The following is a 15941-nucleotide window of genomic DNA, read 5'->3' on the forward strand; positions in this document are numbered from 1 at the left end:
TCAACCAGGCCAAGAACCACACTGCCCTGACGAGCACTGGAAGAATATGCAGGAAAATATCACTGCCTTGGCGCAACAGGCTTACGAGGAGACTGGAGTGATGCCCTGTCTCTGTCGGCACAATTTCGGCTTCAAGTTGGTTGATATGGTTCGGAGTGGCGAAATGTAAGTTCAAATGGTCCTGATGTGTCAGTGGTTCCTGACGCGTCGGAACTCACTGACGCCACCGCCGCGTCAGACCGTAGCTCAGATGCGTCAGTGAACTCCGATGCGTCAGGCATTAGCTACGGCATCAGTGATATGGTCTTTCTGATGCATGTGTTTGTAGGTTCAAATACGGCTTTGCTATTGTGAACCACATGGCCAGGACTCTGAACCGGTCAATTGCTTTTGGCTATGATATTGGGTGCACCTTTGGTAAAGCAGTCAGGGCTCATCCTGTTCTTGGGCCTCTGGCGCACACACAACGACTACAGTTCTTGGTTGGCTCCTTCCATGGGACTGGTCACTCACGCATCTGTCAATGCCTCAATCTTCCAAGGTATCGATCTGGGGTTGGTCTGGAATTCTTTGAAGGATGTGAGGCTTGGTTTTCCAAGTCCAATAACCTTGTTTCAACCACTCGCACTGCTACTCGCTTCCACCGTCAGCAGACTATTGCACAGTATGTAGAACATGCCAACAAAAGGGATGCCTATGGCGGCCTCTGTATGTTCCTTTCTATCTTTAAAGTCAAGTGCTTTTTGCTGATATGTATTATCCTAGCCAAGCTGTTAGTAACTAAGTACAAGGACGCGGTGTCAATCCTGGCACAAGAACCTGTACTTGGGCGTCTTCTTGTTCAACTTGGAATACCAAGAGAGGAGCTTGATAACTGGATCCAGGCTGAGCATACATTCCTAGCTGGCCTTCAAAAGGAGCTACCAGTAGAGACCACAAAGATGGAGTACTATCATGCATTACTCAAACTAGCATCTACTCAGTATGTCTTACTCCTATTAGTGACTGGAATTGTAGACTGACAGTTTTGCAAGGGCGGTGTGGGACAGAGTCAAAGCAGATAGCCCAGACACTATCATTGAAGCAGGCGACTATAATCAATCTGTTTCAATCACACAACGCCTCGAAACCCAGCGTCGGCATGCCAAGGAGAAGAATGACCGAGCTCTTGATGAGGTTCAGCGATTGGAGCGTGTTCTGGGGACAGAGCGGTGGAATCCAGAGAGTGAGGAGTACAAGGAGGCTGCAGAACTGGTCAGGCTCCGTCAGTACCATAAGGCTCTGGATACCCTGGAGAGTGATGTAGTGGCACACCACTTTGAGGTTGCCCGAATGCATCTACCTGGCACTGGTAAGTCCTAGCTAATGCGTCAGCGACTTCTATTGTGTCAGTGACAGAGATAACTCGTCAGTCCATTACTGACGTTGGCCACATTACTGATGCACTTCTTATCTGTCACTGATACGATAGGAGTCGCTGACGTGCCAGTGATCGTCAGTCAATTAACTCTTCCTCAGGTTATAGCCTGCGACAGCATGTCCATAAGGCTGTCCAGCGCCGCTCAAAAACAATTTCGACACATTTAGCTCAGTATAATGCTGCTGCAGTTGCCCTGTCTCCCCCGCGCCCAACCTTCACGGATAACGACTTGACCAATATGAGCTTTGTTGCCGACTTTGATCTCCTACGTGATGGTCGTGTTGATATCCGAGAACAGCCCTGGTCGCAACCAGGTGGGCCAGCTCGCCAGGCTATGGACTTGCACTTCAAGCTCAAGCGTGCCCATGAAGAGATAACCCGCTTGCACTATGAGGTTCAGCGTCTCTGGACTTGGATGGATGATGAAAGCCATTTCCTCAAAGCCTACGAGAACCATCTCAGAAATATTGATCACAATCCTGGACTTGCATTCCATATCTACCTCCAGCGTGCTGATAGGGAGCGCTTTGATGATATGCATCACAGGAACCTCCTGTTACTATTGGATTTAGGTGCACCTCACTGGATTGTGCAACCAGGGATCAGTGTTGATCAAAGCAGGCTTGAGGCTCCTGTCAGTCGGCCAGCAGGTGCAGCTCCCCTACACACAACTGAGCATGGGTATGATTCTACTGTCTATAACCAGTATGGCCTCACACAGGAAGTTGTGTTGACTGCTGCAGGTGCAGCTGAAGCTGATGCTCAAGAGGGAGAAGAGATTGAGGAGGATGAAGATACTATTGGGGAAGTAATAGCTGCAGCGTTAGTTGCAGTAGACACTTAGAGTAGTAAGTAAATGACAACAGGAATGAACTTGTTCATGTCAGTCATACTAACGTCAGTTATACTGAGCCCGCGTCAGTATAACTGAGCCCATGTCAGTATAACTGAGCCCACATCAGTTATACTGAGCTCACGTCAGTCATATTAGCCCGCATCAGTATAACTGGAGCCCGCGTCAGTATAACTGAGCCCACATCAGTTATACTGAGCTCACGTCAGTCATATTAGCCCGCGTCAGTATAACTGAGCCCACGTCAGTATAACTGAGCCCACATCAGTTATACTGAGCTCACGTCAGTCATATTAGCCCGCGTCAGTATAACTGAGCCCACATCAGTTATACTGAGCTCACGTCAGTCATATTAGCCCGCGTCAGTATAACTGAGCCCGCGTCAGTATAACTGAGCCCACATCAGTTATACTGAGCCCACGTCAGTCATACTCACCTCAGTGATACTCTGATCAGTCATACTGATCCACGTCAGTCATACTCAGTAATACTTAGCTCACATCAGTTATACCAGTCATACTGACCCTCATCAGTAATTTACGCCTATACTGATCCCACATCAGTCAACTCATTTAGTTGGATAATACAAGTACATGATTCTTCGTGCCAGTGACATCTGATGTGCAGTGAATGCCCTACCTGACAGAGTAGCTGGTGGGTAGCTGCTATTCTGTTGCCATAATTTATCCCACTCTTCCATTAGACGCCTCACCTCATCTCGTGCAATGTCCTGAGCTCTTTTCCAACTTTCTTCTCTGAGCTGACATGCCCATGAGTCTCTCCACTGGTGGTCACGACGGAGTAGACATCCTGAGACAAGATCATGCAGTTCATCGGGTGCATAACCACATTCCGAGGTGCCTCCCTGACTTCCAAAGGGAAGTGAAAGCCAGTGTGTGAAATCTTGCTCCACCTCCAGAGTGAAATCATTCTCCAGAAGAAAAGCTGATTTGAAGTTGTAGGAGACATCTCCCAGCTCTGGTTCCGAACCAAATTCCATCACAATAGCAGGTATTTTCACACGTGACAGCCAGGACTTGCGGACCTTCCGTCGGCTGCGTGCTGCATTAGCCTCCTGCCGAACTTGTCGTCCACTGCAGGCATGGTCAACATTGTTTTCTTTGAGCAGCATGGGTGGTGCTTACCGGGCACTTGCGTTGTACTTTTGCCTGCTTGCATGCTGAGATGCCAAACGTGCATCAAGCGTGGCATGTTTGGGAGGCATTGTGGTCTCTGTGGTTAAGCCACGTAGGCACACGTGGCCACTTCATTACCGACTGATGCCAATTGCATCACTGACGTGATAGGATTGACCTAACTTGTATCTATCCGTGGTTGCGAACGTCAGTGATTTTTGCATCAGACATATGTCAGTGAATATCAGTTGAGCCAATCAGTCATATACACGTCAGGTATATGTCAGTGACATCTACTGAAAATTGTTTTATTCTTGATTGAGGGCACCAATTTGCTTTCTGCATGCACTGAGCACTTAAGACTACTATCCAAAGCTTGTAATGTGTCACAGAAATGTTATGCTGCTTTTATGTGTGCAAAGATTCACTCAATGACAAAGGAGCCTGAAACGGCAATTGGATTTTGCTCGTTTGCACGACACTAAAACTGTGCTGAAATTTAACCTTCCCTGGTAATAAAGGGAACACATTATTGTATTTCGGGCAGGCCTCCATAATACTTCTAAGGCCTTACAAAGTGCTTAATACAAGGTTAAGAGAGTGCAATGTGCATCCTATAGTGATGCGATGGATACTACAACAAGCTGCTATAATTTTTTTCTTCTCAGAGCAATGAAAATGTCATGTCCATCACTGGGCAGTCAATGCCAATCCAGATACCCACAAACAAACCCACAGCACTGGTGTATGCAATACCAGTAGCATCATCACTGTGATGCGACGTTTCAAGTCGGTGATAATCACTGAATCACCCCACAAGCACTGACGTCTTGTGTCTGACTATCACTGACCTGTCCTGACAAACACTGCTACTGACGCAAACCCTCCTGATGCGTGAGTGTATGTTAGATCTTTGCTGACTTTTGTCGGACCACATCACCATGCCACGTGTTCGGTAGAACGTGGTTTTTTTTCTGCTTCTCATGCCATGGCCAACCCAGCCATGCAAGCTCAAACATCTTCTCACCCCCAGGCGGCCTCCAATCAAGTACATCACCGTGCAGGGCCGGGGGGTAATGGAGCCACATTCCAGGCTGCACTTCAGAAACTCAAACAAAAAATCCTCGTGCAAGTGGAAGAGGTTGTAGATGAGTTTCCTGCAGCAAGGGCAGAGGTTCGAGCCTTTGCCTTTAGTGCTGTGCCCAAGGAGCGTAGAGCCAATCTCCGAAATGCCATGATGCATAGTTTAGCATCAGAGCTGAGGGAACGAGGTATGTGTTTAGTTATTGCTCCACTATTAATGGTGACTTATGGTTGTTAGGTGATAACCCTACCCAGGCTGCCCTCAATGCAGAATTTGCACGGAGGACTGATCCGGAAACCGGTCGCTGGCGAAACTATAAGGAGTGGAGTCCAGCAAGAAAGAATTAGTATCTGAAAGGTCTCCGAAAACACAGGGAGGATAAAAATATCCCCCGCAAGTCCAAGAAAAAGCTGCAAGACGGAAATCATCGTACAATTGTGGACCTGGCGTACAAAATGGAGTCACTGGTGAGTTGACCGCAGTTGGGATTGCAGAAGTGATGGATCTGTCGCATCAGTTACTACTGACGCATCCACTCAACATCAGTGTTCAATCCGCATCAGTGACTACTGATGCGGATTAGTCACTGATGCGGATTGAGTGAACGCCTCAGTAGTAACTGATGCGACAGTGTTCTTCGGCATCAGTTATCCCTGACACGATCATTGTTGCTTGTTTTTCATCTATATTGGCTAATTTTCGACCCAGGCCACCAAGCTATATGTGAAGACTGGCACGCCATCAGTAACCATCATCCCTAATCTCACCATGAACAAGACTGGCACCTCAACTACCATAACTACTGGTGGCCTGCAGGAATTCTATGCTATGAAGGATACGGGGTACCTCGCCAAACTCCCTAGTCACACTATTGAGGAGGAAGCGGACAGGATGTCCATGTTTCTCAGGAACGACAACCCTATTGCCCCCATCACAAGTCTTGCTAAGCTCCGGACACAGTGTCATTCGTTGATGAAGAGGTCTTTGCGTGAGTGCTCAATGTTCCGGGGAATATGACTTATGATTATATAGAGGCTGCTTTGCCCACCCTCAGCAATGTGCCAAAGCTCCACTACAATGACGAGAACCTTGATGCATACTATGCCAGGTATAATGTTCGGTTCATCCGTCCAGTGGATTTCCGCTTTAATGGTAATGCCACATCAAACTTTGATCTTCCCTTAGCAAGACGCCTTTATTCCCTGCTTCGGGGGAGGGAGGTTTACTTTGAGTCAATGGATCCAGAGCATGGTCTGGTAGACCCTGACCTGTTGGGTAATGTAGGCAGAAAGGGGGCAAGAAAGGGCAAGTCAAGGGAGACAGGCTCCTCAGTGATCACAACAGAGCGACATATGCCACAACAAAGGTCCCTGATGTATCAGCAAATGGTGTGTGGCAATTACTGGTGCATCCGTCACTAATTTTCCCAGCAATACCCAGGCCAAGCATCACCGACACGTCAGGCACACACACATCAGGAATTACCAGAGCGTCGGTCACTGACGCTGTTCTACCCAGGCCAACCATCACCCGATGCGTCAGGCACCCATGCAATTCTACCCAACACACCCAAATCAGGAATCACCAGAACGTCGGTCACTGACGCCGTTCTACCCAGGCCAACCATCACCGATGCGTCAGGCACCCATGCAATTCTACCCAACACACCCAAATCAGGAATCACCAGAACGTCGCTCACTGACGCCGTTCTACCAACCATCACCAATGCATCAGACACCCACGCAATTCTACCCAAATCACTACCCAGGCCACCCATCACCGACACATCAGCTATCGGGACGGTTTGATGCAATTCAAGGCTCTTTGGGCTATCACACCCCATACCAGTAGAGTGTAGACAGCTATGCAAGCAAGCATAGAATGATATTTCCTAGAACTAAAATATAAGTTTGCATTTTCCTTATATTTGCTGCTTCAGATTCAGCGTCACATTCACTGACCCTAGTTGAGCAAAGATCAGTAACCTGCTCACATGCATCAGGGATAGCCAGCATTTCATTTTGTTAGAGAATACAAAAAATAGCAAGCAGACATGATATATATAGTCCAAGGCACAAAGCAAAACTCACTTCAGCGACCAGTCAAAGGCAGCAAGATACCAGCATCCAAAAGTATTAAGAAGCCCCGTGTTATCAGCAATGGTGTACCAGCCTTGGTCAGTGCCATCTAGCTCTGGGATGGAGTTGATAATGACCTCATCCTCAAAAAATCCCCAGTCTCGACCAAAGCGGTGCCAGTAACGATTTGTCAGCTCCTCGGGAGGGTCACAGAAAAGAACCATGTTGAGGCGGGTGCCTATGGGAAGACGACCATCTTTTTGGCGCTTAGTGTTAGGTGGCAGTATCACGCCGAAGTTCTTCCACCTAACCTGACACATCAGTGATAAGTCGGTGCACCAATATAGACCTACTCGTCAGCAGTGTGCTCCATCTCCTCGACGCTTGGAGCCCTAGTCGCTTTGGTCGTGTAAATTTGGCAAGCTCCCTTGGGCACCAGTACTTTCTTGGTCTCTTTGGGGGAAGGTTCTGGAGCCTTCAGCGCGGTCTTCTTTTTCTTTTTGTGAGCATTGGACTTCTCGGAAACCTTGGGAACGTCGGGTTCCTTTGCCAACATAGGTTCATCCCAGTCACTTGCACGATATGGAACCTCCAGTTGGCCACCCAGAATATCTGCGCCATTAGGGTAGAGGGTTCCGTCAGCTGCAGCAAATGCGACCCAGCCATGCTTGTCCGCCAAACGGATAAAAAGGCCGCTCGCAGTAACAGCCAACTCCTGGCCATGCTCTGACCAAGTGTGGCGATATGGGTCGACGCAGGGGAGCTGGTATGGTACGGTGTAAACCAGCCGGGGGGGCGGCGACGGTGGCATTGCGCTGTCAGCAATGATATTCCTGTGCTTGTCACGACTATCCCTGACGCGTCAGGAATCACTGATATTAGAATGCCGAAATGCGCACCTTGGTCCCGCCTTCTGCTTCCCCCGACTCTTCGATGAAGTTGCCACCGGCGCATCATCCTGGTCGCTGAATAACCATCAGTAGATTGAAAGAGGGACGTGGAACAATTACTCTTCAGAGTCAATGATTGCTTTCGACTTGTACTTGCTGATTGGCTCAGGAGCACGCACAGCATCCTCCTCTTCGACACTGTTAGCTTTCGCTGCAGCCCGGCGCTTCATCACTTCTGGATGCTTCGCAATCTCCTGATGGGAAGGCATCTTGGCATGCGGCCCCTCCTTTGCCTTGATCGCCGCCAGCAGCTGCGACCGAACAAGTCCAGCCCCGACTTTTTTCCCATCTATATAGGTCGCAATGCCATAGGAATTTGCAAGGTAACCCATGTTGCGGCCGCGCTGTGAGTATTCCCTGTTGGCGGCTTTCGTCTTGACTGGATGGTTTTGACGGTACCGCTTTGCAGCCTCGTTGTGTCTGGCTTTTGCGTCCTGAAGCGAATCGCCTCTAGTCGGCTCCTCTTTGACCTCTGGTTCATCTTCTTCACTGTCGAAATTTACGTCGTTGCCCTTGGGCCTATGATCCATTAATCAGCGGATAATAAAGGGACGCATCAGGGAGTTCACCCTGATGTGTCGGCGATAGACTGACGCACCAGTAGTCGCGTCCCTTGACCTTCCATTCTTCAAACTCTTCATACGGCACATAGTCGTTGGGATATAGGTCCTCGTAGTCCCAGTCGTCGATATTCCGCCAGACCCGCTGTTGCGGATGCCAGTACGTGTTGTTGGAGTCGACGTAGACCCAAGATTCCTCATCCCATGTTGCTCGCAGCCACGGCCGCCCGCCCTCGATTGCAATTGAACGACCTTGCGGGAGTAGAGCTTGCAGCTCCTCGTCTCCTTGAGAGTATGGCACATAATCGTCACTGTAAAGCGGGTTGTCATCCCCACGGGCCCAGTCAAGCCAGCATCGACGCTGAGGGTGCCAGTATTGTTGCTGAGCATTGACATAGACACGATAGGCAAAGTTCCACACACCACTCTCCCATGGGCTGCCTCCCTCAACGTCGAGCGAACGACCTTGTGGAAGCCCTGCGGTGTGTTCGTTCGGGCCGTTCTCTTGCTCATCCTGGTGCTCATCCTCCTCACTGTCTCCTTCCTTCTGCCGCGGGGTGGGAGGCTTGTACTCCGAACCGGAGGAGCCACTCTCAGAGCGACTGCTTTTTTCATCTTCCGAACCAGAGCCACCACTCTCAGAGTTGCTGCTTTCGTCATCTGACGAATCGGAGGTAGCATGCACAGAGGAAGAGTCGCTGCTTTTGCCATCCAGCGTGGTGTTGAGATGAGGGCGATGAGCTACGCCAGTGATGGGAATGGGCATATGAAGCCGGGAGGTCACGTCAGCCATCGCATCAGGGCCCGCGTCAGGAATCGCGTCAGGGTTCGCGCGTCAGGGTGTGCGTCAGGGTTCGTGTCAGGGTTGATTGCACCGATATCAGTGTCGGCGGGGTTAGTGGCATGATGGATTGCCAGAATGGTGTTGGGGGACAACGGGTCTTTGCGATGTGGTTGAAGAAAGCGTCGACGGCTTCACGGTCAGGCTGGAAGGGGCAATAGTGCCAGCCAAGCCCATGTTTATGGTGTGTGCGTCCGCTTCCGCATCCACAGGAGTCACCGCGGCAGCTTTTTCGACAACGGAATCCACCCCACCGTCCACATCCACATCCATCGATATCACGTCGGCGGGGTTTTCGACAACGGGAGGCGCGTCGTCGGGAGGTGCAACGATGAGAGGGCTTTCGACAGGAGGTGCGGCGACGTCAGCGTTGTGAGGAGGCGCGTCGTCGGCAGGCGCGTGGTCAGCAGGCGCGTCATCAGCAGGCGCGTCGTCAGCAGGCGTGTCGTTGTTTGGGCCTTCGACGGAAGGCGCGACAATGTCGGTTGGAAGGTCACTGAGTTCGCTGAGTGGACTGTTGTTGTCGTCCGGCGGGGAAGCCTCTTCGTCGGCCTTGGTTGCTTTGGCGACGCGAGGTTTTTTGGGTTTGCTACTTGATGAGGCAGTAGCCCTGCGACTGAAGTCAGCCAAGTTACTTAGCAGATGGGATATACAACGCACGAAGCCTTGCGTTTTTTTCTAAGTGTTGATTAGAAATGGCGCACCAGTGATGACAAGTGCTTACGCAGTCTTGGGTTTTGCATCGGTCTGCGCAACAGCCTTTGCCCTTTCCCTTGTATTGTAGCGAGGGGGGGCTGGAGGATCGGAGTCGGAGGCCTTAGTGGCAGCCGGAGCCTTTGACTGCGAGCGGAGGGTTGAGGCGGGCATCGTGATGCGATGGAAAGAGAAAAACGAGATTCGTCACACACCCTGATGTGACTCATCCCTCATCACCGACGCGTTGTGTATACTGACGTGGCTCAATTATCCTGACGCGGCTTAATTTACCTGACGCTCGACTGACGCTTGGCCCTGACGTGCGCGTCTTGACTTCACCTCCAGGTGCATCACGCCTTACCTTTCTTAGAAGGAAGCTGATGGTGCACGACAGGTGCTGAAGATCATGCTCGCTAAAGGCTAGTTAGCCATTACCACGACCCCCTTGGCAACAGCTAACTAGCTGTAGTATTGGGGTAGTGTAGGTGACCAGACTACTTGTGTTGGATGCGCAATCTAAAAGTGCCACAGGATGATGTCTGAACGGATGCAGCAAAGTCGTTGACAGTGGACACGTACACCGCCAACGGGTTTCCAGCTGTGTCATAGCTGGAAAACTCCCGGTGGATACATCTGATGCCCAGCTGGTTCCCGGATCGGCGCCACATGGTTACCATGTTTGGTCGCAAATGGATCCACTCTGGGTCCAGAGTGTCTGGAAACCAGCTGGACATCCAGGGAAACACCATATGGTATATTTGGTACAAGCCACCCAATGGTTCCAATTTTATTAGCTGAATGCAAATGAACAAAAAAATAGATATTATTGAAGGGTACATATGTACAGGGCTGCTCTAATACTACCACACTCATCATACAGTGCTTGCAATGCTTCCTCCACTCTGCATCCCCGTCGTCGAAGTTAGGCGCGAGGCCAACATAGTCGACGCTGCAGCGGCACTAGCCATCGGCACTAGCCATAAGATCGGCGCGGGGTAGGCGGAGGCCAGTCGGAAGGATGAGCCTTGAGGCGGCGGCAGGGCAGGCGGGAACATGTTGGGATCAGCTGGCCATAGGGGGTGGTTTGGTTACTGGACTTGGGGAGGTGACGCCGGTGCCACAGCTGGGCCTGTTGGGGGATGAGTGGGTGGTTGCAGGCAGTGAACAAACGAACAAACAAGGGTCAGCGCTGGCGGGCTGGATATTGCACATTAGCAGGGTTGTGCTGCGCCGGAACCCGAGCTTGAGGAGTCGGGCCCGCGCTGGGGGGACGCTGGCGCTGGCGTTGCGGAGGGACGACACGGGCGGGCTGACAGTGTGGATGGGAAGGAAGGGTGAGCGAGGGAGAAATGGAAACGTGTCAGTGGTCGGTCGCCGTTTGCATGGTATTTGTAGCGCCCAGGGGGTGCGTAGGATGGTGGAGTTTGGGGGAGATTTGGCTGAGAACTTCGGCAGGCGCCAGAGCCGCTCAGCACAGCGCTGAAGGGAGTAGTCAGCATCGTAGACCACTGTATCGGGTGTGCCAAACCATTGGGCGGCCAAGCGTGGTCGTGCCGTTCGTAGCTGTGCATCGGTGGCCTGGGCCGCACTTGGCGGACGCGTAGGTCAGGGAGGCGCGCAGAGGCGGTCAGCACAGCTCTGCAAGGAGTAATCGGCATCATAGACGACTGTAGGAGAGCCAAACCGTTGAGCGGGCAGTGCCGTTCGTCGTTGCCGTTGCCGCGCATCTTGAACGGGGCACGCTTGGGTGGCCTGGGCCGCACTTAGCAGATGCATGGGTCAGGGAGGCGTGCAGAGGCGGGAGACACATGCCTTCGGTCAGGGCACCCGAACTCCACCCTGGCTGTGTGAGGCGCTCACTCTGGAGGAGTGTGACGACCGTGAAAATTTTCCTTGCCTGAATTAGAAACCGGATCAAATCCCATGGCGTTGGGCGCTCGATCGTTGATCACAAGAAGTGTTCAGTTATTGAGCGGTCAGCGCAAGTTCAGTGCTGGATGCCGGCCCTAAAGAATATCATGTTTTATGGGTATTGTGTTTGGGATTGATTTATTTCTTGTCTGTATTGATGTTTTTGTTGGCATATAGATTGAAAAATCTATGAACTACTAGAAATGGCAAATTTGGTCAATCTTCTACAGATTTCAAAGTAGTAATAATAATAAAAAATTATGTGGGAGAAGGGCTAGGATGTAGACAATCATGTCATCTGGATTCCAGCTGGAATTTCCAGCTGAGGAGAACTGCTGGAATTCAGCTGGAAACCACCTGGACCCAGATGTTGAGTTATGTGGAAACCAGCTGGAATGTCCAGCTGATTGACAGCTGTGGACACTTTGGTGGTGTACCAAATCGAGCATCTTTGGTGCTTTGAATCCTTTTCTTGACATCCTCCGTGGTGTGGAGCGATGTACAAGCCGCTTGACGAGAGGCCATGGGGGACGAAGCTGAAGAAGCAAAGCATCTAAGTTCGCGATGCTTCAAATATGAATTGTTTGTTGCTCTCAGAAACACAGCTGAAAGACGCGTTTCACATGATACCGGGGCAACAAAGACCTTATGCAGCCAAAGAGCCTGCAAGGCAGCTGCACAAAGGAGGCCAGTTCGTGGAGAATGGGAGTGGCGACAAAGAAGGAAGCTAAGAAGAGACAAATGATCTGCGCGCGCACGTGACCCGGCAATGAGACTGTTACCGAACCGCTACTTATTGGGACTGGAGAAAGGCAACTTCGACTCCGAGTAAGATGTGCAAGTCACAGGAGATGCAGTAGTCTCCAACCATTTACATGATATATTTGAAGCAGATACTTAGATACTAGTGGTACTTTGTTTAACTCAATTGTGGTCAGTGTGCTCACAAATGAGGGATATAGACACTCCAGTTGACATCCATGAATACTGCAGCCGGGAGAGAGCGCAGGGTCAAAAGCGGTAAAACGAGCAGGACCGCCCGGGCAAGAGAATATGTTGTGACAATTGCGATATAGGCGAGGATAATGCTAACATCAGTACCAGCCTGCTGGTTGATGTGGTCCACTGCTTGTGCCAAGAGCACGAAGACAATGGGCAGGAGAGTTATCACCAGTGCCGAGACTCTCCATAGCCACATCTCGATGACAGAGGGAAATAATGACGCCCATGCCGCACAGTGAATGGCACCGAACAAGGTCCCACAGAGGTACTGGGCAAGGTAGCCTGTGTAGGCCAGCGAGTTCGGCAGCCGCTCATAGTCCGAGGAAATTGCACACCAGAATGTTGGGACAGCCGAGTTTGATAGCGCGTCGTATTCGTTATCGTTGTAAAGATTGGTCACCACGCGGTTCGATCGTTCGAGCCATGTCAGACCGGCGGGGTATCGTAGACCGACAAGATAATCTGACGGTGTTGTCTGCACCGAGAGCTTGATTGGATTCCTAACATCAAGAGGCTTCCCGAGCCAGAGCAGCCACGTCAAGGCGTTGAGTGTCGCAAATGCAAGTGTGGCAACTTCGAGCTCCGTGAGAGGCAGCTTTTGAGCCCTTCGTGCAAGGCATGTCGCGATGAACCAGATGCCCTGAAGAAGCGCAATTCCTTTAGAGAAGACATCTCCCTTGCTTCTCTCCGCCAGATCAGATTCGTCAATTGCTCGTATTTCTTGCAGCACATTTTCAGTGGCGAGTTGATAGTTCGTCACAATTGGATGGCCGTCAGCGTCCACGAAGCCGCCCATGACAATGAAAAATCCGTGAATCAGAGGCAAATTGTGCTCTGTGAACGGTTATGTATCAATCACACACCAAACTGGTTTCGTACGTTGGGAGAAAAACTGCGCCATCAAGAGCTGTCTTCCCGCAAAGCCAACGATGATTTCAGGCGCAATAAGGGCCGTGACCATAAGCTTGACTCTGTGGAGAAGCGGTGCATTGCTCTCAATCAGCCGCCATTTCGCCAAATGCCAGATCCCAGCGCCGGTTGCTGGTTGTTTAGGCCGTGGGGGAGGCAGGTTTGGGTGAACGGACACCCAGATGCAGAGGAATATCGTAGCAAGACTGCCCCAGACAATGTCGAAAAGACGGCGGCAGTTGTCGATGTCTTTGCACTCATTTGCAGAGCCGCGCGGGTCGTTTGCACCGAGTGCAAGAGGAAACAGCATCTTGGGCTGTGTTGGACTCGTAATTTACTGGTAGGCGCTGTAGACGCGCCGCAGACAGGAATACAGTTCATGTGTTGGAGGAGAGATGGAACTATAAGGTGTAAATTATGAGGGTTCGTTTGTACAAAAAATAATTTGCGCGCGCGCACATGATTTCCACGCGCGCACATCATCTTTTGTCCCATTTTGCACTACAATTGGAAAACCAGCCCAAACTGACCATTAACTCGTCGAAAGGGCTCTACTTTGGCCATAGCATGCGGTCTCAGTGCGGTTTCCAAGCTTGCCCCCAAGCTTTAATAGACGGTGCACGGCCATCGGCTATGTCGGACAGTCCTCCTGGTACGTCATCGGCCGGGCCAAATTGATCCGACTTTCAAGTGCGTTCAGCAAAAGGACCACCTTCAGACAAGAAAGTATACTGATTTAGGCTTCCAAAGATGGCAAGAGTACTGAGTAAGTATGTCTATATTTTTCTGCTCAGCGCTAACCTCATCTGTAGTCTCATTTAAATTTATCAATATTTAATGGGGGGTGTGACATTTTTATTTCACATCGGCCCTTCTCCTCCGGCCACATCACACTCGACGGCGGACGCTGCCTGCAGCTGCAGCTGAGGCCGTTCGCTTGGGCCCTGGGGGCCGTTTGCTTGGGCCCTAACGGCCACGAGCCATGACGACCACGACCTTACACCCGATCCTAGACCACTGGCACCCACCTACCTCCCTCTTGCGCTGCCTCCCAGCGGGCAGCAATGGACTGGGCAGTCTTATTATAGAGTTATGTACTTGTGTAACTTACCAAATTTTGACCAAATTTCTGTGCGCGCGCGGAAATCATGTGCGCGCGCGGAAATTATTTTTTGTACAAACGAACCCTCATAGTAAATTGCGTGTCACCGTGACACTTTTCTCTCATCTGCCCCCATGTCCACTGAGTGGCACTCACCGCCTTGCTCATAATGCACACTCACAGCGCCACAAGGCTATTCCTCTATCTTCGCACTGGCCAACAAATGCCAGTGGGGCTTCCCAAGGAATAGCTATGATGCCGGTCCATGGCGCCTATTTAATCCGTCGGAAGCTGGTTGGGCGACATAGGAAGGTGTGTTATTGCATTCAGCATTTGCTTTGTGCTGATTGGAGCTAGTACATAGTGCAAGGGTCCATATGCATATGCGGCGACTCTTACCGCCGCATCTCGCAACTTTGACTCCTCCACATTCCGGAGCTGTATTACGTGCCAGATTTTTTCCCGATGCGGGGCTCAGTCCAACACTTCAGCGGAGAACATAGCAACTCCGACCTACGTTCACCAACACGCTCACAAGCGGGGTGGCCTGATGTATATCGGAGCAAGCATTGAAGCAAATAATCAACGGAAGTGGGGCTCAAGAAGAGTGCGTGATTCGTGGCTTGTATTCATCCTTCTGCTGACCTTGGATTATGAATAGTGCCTTGAGCGACATCCAAATTTCCCAAAATGCCCTCGACTCCGTACACGATATGGTGGACCTTAAGGCGTTGCTGCGAAATGCCCTGGCCTAAACTAGCCGAGGTATGTTACGCATCCTGCAGGCGCGTTGTTTTCGTCCACTTGCTCCCAGTCGTTGTAGTCTTGCTAAGACAGAGTTATAGGTTGGACGAGCTGAAATGCCAGAAGCCCTGAAAACACTTCAGCGTGCTCTTGAACGAGTTAGTGCAACTCCCGCCTCCCCAATCCTACCACCGGCTCCTCCTCCCTATACCGCGCGTGGCACCACCGTCGAGCGTTCTGGCACTTTGGACAGCTCTGATTGCAACAGCAGCGGTAGTGCTGGATACGGAACGGGACGCGACACGCTTGATAGGGAGTTTATCGAGGGAGGAATAGACGCTTTGAGGCGGATGAGTAAAGGTGGACCAATGTTACCCAGTTGGACCATTACTCGGTGAGGACATTTTTTGTCCTTGTTTTCTGTCATTATCCCAACTATTATGGATAGCTATGAAGCCGACCGCGATATTAAGATTGGCATTGGTTTCTTCAGCGATGTGTAAGGGCCTGGCCCGGCAAGGACTATTGCAATCAAGTGTCTTGTTGAGAGTAGAAGGCAAAGCGCAAATTAATATTACTATGGATCACATTGGTTGCGAATGAGACAAGAACGAAGGTTAAGATGCAATGTCCGTGTGTAAGTGGTGAAAGAAAG

Source organism: Mycena indigotica (assembly GCF_014461135.1).
Source record: "Mycena indigotica strain 171206Taipei chromosome Unknown Mind.scaff0017, whole genome shotgun sequence".
NCBI lineage: Eukaryota > Fungi > Basidiomycota > Agaricomycetes > Agaricales > Mycenaceae > Mycena > Mycena indigotica.